This window comes from Monodelphis domestica, chromosome 7, assembly GCF_027887165.1.
Source record: "Monodelphis domestica isolate mMonDom1 chromosome 7, mMonDom1.pri, whole genome shotgun sequence".
NCBI classification, from domain to species: domain Eukaryota; kingdom Metazoa; phylum Chordata; class Mammalia; order Didelphimorphia; family Didelphidae; genus Monodelphis; species Monodelphis domestica.
The window spans coordinates 91,309,039-91,316,589 of NC_077233.1; the positions used below are offsets into that span (position 1 = coordinate 91,309,039).

General features: G+C 43.7%; 1 protein-coding gene across 1 annotated transcript in view; it reads right to left on the reverse strand.

The window, feature by feature from the left end:
- Nucleotides 1-7,551, reverse strand: part of RNF123 (ring finger protein 123) — a 155,352-nt gene that overhangs the window by 133,607 nt on the left and 14,194 nt on the right. The gene's annotated exons all lie outside the window — the stretch shown is intronic.

Consider the following 7,551-nt stretch of genomic DNA (forward strand, 5'->3'; position numbering starts at 1 on the left):
CAATAGAATTAGAGTGAGGGCAGGGAGGGAACAGTTATGTTGCAGGGGATGAGCTTTGATCTGTTGAGAGTCTGAGGGAGAGAAGCATGTAGGGTAGGTATAAGGGAAGAGGGCCCTGGGTTCCTCTGTGGGTCTAGCCCTACCCATCATCTGGCAGCTGATAAGACTGAAGACATAGGATGATGATAAGGTCCTTGGGTCCTATGGTTAGCTGGTATGGCTGAGGCAGGAGGAACATCCAGTAGAGAAGACAAGGCAAATTAACACAAACATCTGTTATTTTTATTTATTTATTTATAAACACAAACATTTATTTTATTTTATTATTTACTGTATTTGTTATTTTATTTATTTATATATAATTTATTCTATTTATTTTATTTGTTTGTTTATAAACACAAACATTTATTAATTACCTACTGTGTGTAAAGCATTTGTGCTAAATGCTGGAGATTCAAAGAGAACCAGAAATAGGATCCTTGCCCTTAAGGAACTCATAGTCTAACAGGGAGGACTAGGTATATAAGGGAAGCTAGGTATCTCAGTGGATAGAGTCCCAGTCCTGGAGTCTGGTAGACCTAGGTTCAAAACTGGCCTCAGACATTTACTAGCTATGTGACCCTGGACAAGTCACTTTGTGTTGTTTGCCTCAATTTCCTCATCTGTAAGATGGGCATAACAATAGTACAAAGAGCAAATGAGATATTTGTAAAGTATTTAGCAATAGTACCTGGTACCTAGAAGTTAATATATAAGTGATATGTAGAGATATATAAATATGGCTATTTGTTATATAAACACTAGCAATTATTATCATTCTTTTCCAACATTTTTTTTCTTTTTTTCCCAATTAATGTAGAAAAAAATTTTAACAACTGTTTTCTGACATGTTTTTGGTTCCAATTCTCTCTCTTGCTTTCCTTCCCCCATCTCTGAGATGGTAAATAATCTGAATGATTACTATCATTCTTAATCACCGAGGTCTCAGTCTGTCAGAGGCTGGACGACCACTCACCCTGGGGCCAAAAAGGGTATTTCTTCTCTGGTACAGTGACAGAAGTAAACTTCTGAATTCTTTTTCAGCCCTGAGAATTTTCAGCCACCCAGACTGACTTCTGCTTGTCCAAGTCCAAATCTAGACCTGTTAGTCTCATGTGGAAAAGTCAGAGAATTTTGTGATTGAAAGAGATCTGAGAAATCATTTAGTCTGGCCCCTCATTTTGCAGAGAAGAAAGTTGAGGCATAGGATCACATATCCTGGAAATTTAAGAGCAGGCTCTCTGACAATGAGTTCAATCTTCTTGTCATTGTCATTAAAATGACAAGTCATGGAGAAAGCTGGGTGGTTCAGTGGATGGAGAACCAGGCCCAGAGAAGGGAGGTCCTAGGTTCAAATCAGGCCTCTTCCCAGCTGTGTGACCCTGGGCAAGTCACTTAACCCCCATTGCCCAACCCTTACCACTTTTATGCCTTGGAATCAACACATAGCACTGATTCCAAGATGGAAGGTAAGGGTTTAAAAACAAAAAAAATTTGTAATTAAAAAACAAAATGACAAGTCACTAGAGAAATCAGGAAGCTTCTAGCAGCAAGGGGTTCCAGCCTGGAGGACCTTTTTATCCTTCAATAGAGTTACATGGAGGAGACCTGGACCCTAGCCCTGAATCTTCCACTAAATCCCAGTGTAATGCTGAGTGAGTCCTTCTTCTCTCATCATCTATTTTCTCCTCCATGTAAAAAGGAAATTAGTATATATGCTTGTCAGTCAATAAATATTATTATTTTGTGCCAGGCTCTAAATGTTAGTACAACCCGGGGCTCAAGCCTATTTGCATAAGATTACTCATGAATGGATTGTTGTTTAGTTGTTTCTGACTCTCCATGACCCCATTTGGAGTTTTCTTAGCAGAGATCCTGGAGTGGTTGGCCATTTCCTTCTCCAGCTCATTTTACAGATGGAGAAACTGAGGCAAATAGAGTGGAAGTGGATTGCACAGGGTTTGGTCTAAAGCCAGATTTGAACTCAAAGATGAATCTGACTCCAGGCCTGGTGCTCTGTGCAATATTGGCACCATCTAGTTGCCCTTCATTCATGGAGAATGACTGACACAACCTTTGTGCCTCCTTGAGGGGTAGAGTGGTTGAGAACTTGGGAAAGGAGAGATCTTAGTTCTTTAGCTTCTAGAATAGGGGATAGGAGACACCCAGGTCTATTTTCTCTTCAGGAAAAGACCCCTGAAGGGAAAGAAAGACTTCAGGAAAGAGTCACTTATAGAGGAGCCAGTGCCTCAATCTTGTCCCTGTCCCAGCTTACCATGCTAGAGTCTTAGGAGAATTTCCTCTTGAGTGAAGACCTCTATCTCTTTCTCTTATGATCAAGCTAAGATATCTCTTTGCAGGGGAGGGGAGAGAATTCATTCATTCTATGTATTTAGGTTTATTTGCCATGCACTTTAAATGAAGTGATTTATTTGTTACATGGCAGTTAGATGGAGCAGCGGGTAGAGCACCAAACCTGAAGTTGGGAGGACTCTTCTTCCTGAGTTCAACTCTGACCTCAGATACTTACTAAGCTATGTGACCCTGGGCAAGTCACTTAATCCTGTTGGCTTCAGTTTCCTCATCTGCAAAATGAACTGGAGAAGGAAATGACAAACCACTCCAGGATCTTTGCAAGAAAACCCCAAATGGGGTCATGAAGAGTCAGACATGACTGATCAGCAACATGTGATGGTTTTCATGGAACTGGGCAGGGAGTCAAGACTTGCAATATATAACTTAGAACACTCCTTCCTCATTAAAAGTAGAGTAGCTTGAACTTATTAACTATTTCCCCTAGACCAGTAGTTCTTAAAATGTGATCCCCAGAGTTGGGAGTCCCCGAGACACTCTGGGGATCTAAGAAATAAAAACTATTTTAATAATACTAATTTTTTGCCTATTAAAATACCTCTCCCTTTTCCAACTATATCTGTGTGCAGCTAGATTTTCTTCATATAACCATAACATATAGCAACAGACTGAATGAAGAAGCAGTTACAAGAATCCAGCTGTCTTCTGTTAAAAGAAACATTAAAGAGATCTGCAAAAATATATAAGACAGCCCCACTTCTCACTAGACTGTTTTTGTTTTGAAAAATATAATTACTTTTCATAAAAAAACATGTTATTTATGTTTATATGTAACTGGTTTGGTATTTTTAAATTAATCAAATATTCTTACATGATCACTTTTCATTTCTAATGTAAATATCAATAGATAAAACCCACAGAAACAAGAGTTCATTAGGGTCCTTGAGAATGTGGAGCAGGGAGTGAGGTTGTATAGCTAGGTGGCTCAAGTGGATAGAGCACCAGACCTAGAGCCAGGAGGTCCTGGGTTCAAATGTGTCCCCAAGGTATTTCCTAGCTGTATGACCCTAGGCAAGTCACTTAACCCTACTTGCTTAGACCTTACTGCTTGTCTTTAATTGGTTCTTAGATAGAAGGTAAAGGTTAAAAAAAAAAGAAGGTAAAGGGATCCTGAGACCAAATATTTAAGAACCTCTAACTGGACTAGCAATATTATATAGATAGATGCAATTGCTGTGCCCCCCTTACCACTTAACTAATATTCTGCTCTCCTCCTAACTAGAATCAGCCACCCTTGGAGAGGGATAGGTGGAGGAGACTAGGGCCCTCTATTCGCACATCTATTTGAATCCCTTCTGTCACATCTGGACAGAGTCACAGGGATACACCCACAATACAACACACCCTATAGCAGCTTCACAAAGAAAGACAAGAACAGCTCCTCTCCCCAGGAGCACACATTCTAATGGGGGAAGAAGCATGTATGCAAAACACAGTGAATTGGAGGTATGAAAGATGAAGACATTAGCAGCTGGGGTGGGGGTGATGGGGACAGGAAAGACCTCCTGATGAAGGTGTAACATGAGCTGAGTTTAATGAACAAGGAAACCAAGAAGTGGGGTGAGAAGGGGGATCATTCTAGAGATGGGAGATGGAGGTTTTTGTGACAGCTTGAGCCTAGAGGCAGTACAGTGTATAGACAAAGAATGCAGAACTAGGAGGGCAGCCAGGTCCAGAGATGGGAGGTCCAAGATTCAAATCTGGCCTCAGGCACTTGCTAGCTGTGTGATCCTGGGCAAGTCACTTAACCCCCATTGCCTAGCCCTTATCACACTTCTGCTTTGGAACCAATACACAGTATTGATTCTAAGATGGAAGGTAAGGGTTAAAAAAAAAACAAACAGAAAAAAAAGAATACGGGACTTGGAAAATCAGAAGACCTGGACTGAAATCCCTGGCTCTTCCACTTCCAATCTGTGAGCAATCTTTCAATCTACCTGAGTCTGCTTTATCATCTCTAAAACAGGGATGATTACACTGCAAACTTTTGTTATTCAGTCGTTTTAGTTGTGTCTGACTCTTCATGACATTATTTGGGGTTTTCCTGGCAAAGATTCTGGAGTGGTCTGCCATTTCCTTCTCCAACACTACCAACCACATGGGGTTATGAGTTAAGCATTTTTAACCCTAAAATGAAATGGGAATTGGGGTTATTCTTAGTCTCAGCAGCCAACTTGCTATGTAAAAACCAGTTCATTGACTTTGTCTTTCTAAACCTTGGTTTTCTCCACTGTAAAATGAGGACAATAATACTTATACAGTCATCACAGGGGAGGGGGGGGGGAGTGTTAACTCCCAAACACTATTTGCACAGGTGAGACAGCTAGATGGAGGGCCAGACCTAGAGACTGAAGGTTCTGGTTTCAAATCTGGCCTTAGATAAGTCCTGTGTGGGCACCCCCACTGCTTAGCCCTTCCCACTCTTCAGCTTAAGAACTAGTACACAGTATTGATTCTAAGACAGAAGGTAAGGGTTTAAAAAACAAAAACACTATAAGCTAGGTGCTACTGTGGATACAGCATCAGGCCCAGAGTTGGGAGGGTTTGGGTTCAAATCTGGTCTCAGACACTTCCTAGCTGTGTGACCCATTGCCTAGCCCTTGTCCTTCGGTTTTAGAGATGTTACTAGGATGGAAAGTAAGTAATCCAACAACTATAAAATAGTCAGAATCATTCCTAATGTAAGGATGGGGGCAGGGAAGATTTGGAACCCTGACATGAGGACTGAGACAGAGCCAGTGGCAGTTGGAGAGAAGGGGCTTCTGGGAAGAAAAAAACTGACCTGAGGGATTTCTGAGGAGCCTCTGGGCTTCTGATCTGGGAACTGGAATCACCGAAGCCATCTGAGAGGATCCTATTTCTACCTTCAAGCCTATAATTGATCTTCCTTCAAAGAAACATCTTTTCCTCAGATGAGGGGTGGTTGGAGACATCTCAGACCCTAAGGGGGTTGGGGGGGGTGGACTCGCAGAAAGAAGAGCATAGCTCCCTTCCTGCACCTATTCCTTTTATAGTCTCTTAGGCCAAATAGATAGTAAAGTTGTAGAGGGATTGTTGTAGCTGGGACGGGACAGAGCAAGATTACATCCTTTCAGACCAAGGACCGTGTAGGAAACAACAGGGCAGCCTCTTCCCTCCTCCAGTCTACCTGAGATTCAATAGGAAACCCTTCACAAAGCAGGCAGATATTCGTCAAGCCTCTCAATACAATTTGAAAGGGGAAACTTCAAGAAGGACGGTCAGATCTCGCAGAGTTCCTGAGGCCGGAAGACCCCTTGTTGGGGCCCCCCTCGGGATCCTCTCTGACGGGTGTCATCACATCCCCCTCAGCCATTTCCTCCAGACAGCTGGCCGCCTTTTATCCCTGGGGAAGAGAGGCAGCGGCTCTCCCTCCACCGCCCCGTTCCCAAAGCCCGCTCCATGCTTCCCCGACACTCCACCCTGGTCAGGGGAGGAGAACCGTTATTATAACATCGAGAATATCCCTTTTCGCACCAATTGGGCTTCCACGCAACAAAAGCCCTGGCTAAGCTACAAGCACTGTGTGGGGACCGTTTGAGATCTACAACCCCGTCCACCGACCGAGAAAGCAAATAGACGAAACGGGATCATTTAATCACAACAGAACAGCAGCAAAGTAAAGAGCAACTAAGCGGCGGGGCAGACACGGTGCGGAGGGAGGCGGCCGTGGGCAGGGAGGGACCCTCACGTCCGGAACGCTCGTGGCTCGCGCCAGTTAGCACGAGTTACGCATAAATCTGCAGTTTCGGCATAAATGGCAGAATCTGTGCTCTTCGTCAGGGAACCATCCCGAATGGCTGGCCACCGGCTCTGTGAACCTTTGGGCCATACTGTGGTTCCCAGCGTTGGGCTGCTCTGCATTATGAATTGCTTATATTGTTCTGGATTTACCTTTGTTCTGAACTGCTAAGCGTTATTCATCACTTATAGCGGTTGTCTACTGTACAGTAACCCCTCCCCACCGTGTTCCCATTCCAGAAGAGCAGGGAGACCTCTCCGACACTGACAAAGGATGACGAGTGGGACAATGGGGGGGGGGGGACGGACATGCGTTCTAAGAGCTCTGGCAAGCCAGGGGACACCCCCCCCCCATCTGTGTATGCTCCTTACTCCCTTTCTGGTGTCTCTAAGTTCACCTATGACCTGTCAGACCCCAAATCATACCTGGAAAGCCCGAAATGCCCAGAGGTGGGCTATTCTGAGAAAAGGTCCCAGACCCTCAATAAATAAGCCCACCGTGATCCACACAGGAATTGCTGCTGCTATGCCCCGGGGCTATCCTGCCTGTTCCCAGGCTACTCTTTTAAACACCAAGCTATTCTATCATTCCACCATATTGTTTTAAAACTTTTCAAATAAAATTCTTTTCTTACTTCTGAATTAAAAGGAGTTTGAGCCTCCCATTCTTGGAGTGAGACTCTATTAGAAACTTGGGTTTGTTTCTCCCAAGACAATGGCTGACCTGGAGTCTGGAAGACTCATGTTTCTGAGTTCAAATCTAGTCTCAGACACAGTCTAGCTGTGTGACCCTGGGCAAGTCACTTACCTTGTTTATTTCAGTTTCCTCATCTGAAAAATAAGCTAGAGAAGGAAATGGCAAATCACTCCAGTATCTTTGCTAAGACAACCCCAAATGAGGTCATGAAGCCACAACTGAAAAGACTGAACAATAGCAAAACAATAAGGGGAAAATCAATTAGTAATCATTCTTTGTTCCCATTTCCACATGGATGGGAACTCAAACAGTGCCTAGACAAGCCACACTCCTGGTATTGACTCAAAAAAAGCTTCAGCATGATTCTATTTCTCAGCAGAACTGATATTGCCATCTGCTGGAGGTGTCATTTACTGCCGGAGTTTCTGGGAAGGAAACAGCATCAAATTTGGGGGAGGGGGGGATGACTACTCAATCAGCATGCCTAAGGGATAATTAATACCACCCCCCATAAGCTCTTAAGTTTGTCAGGCCCACAGCTGCATTCCATATAATCGGGGGCCCTTTAAAAGGCAGCAGTTAACAGTTTCTCTCTTTCCCTGCCATCCTTGTCCTTCCCTTCAACTGGAAGGCTCCTGACTCCCTCTGATTAGGATCAACTCCCATTCTGCCCCTGGAGGCTA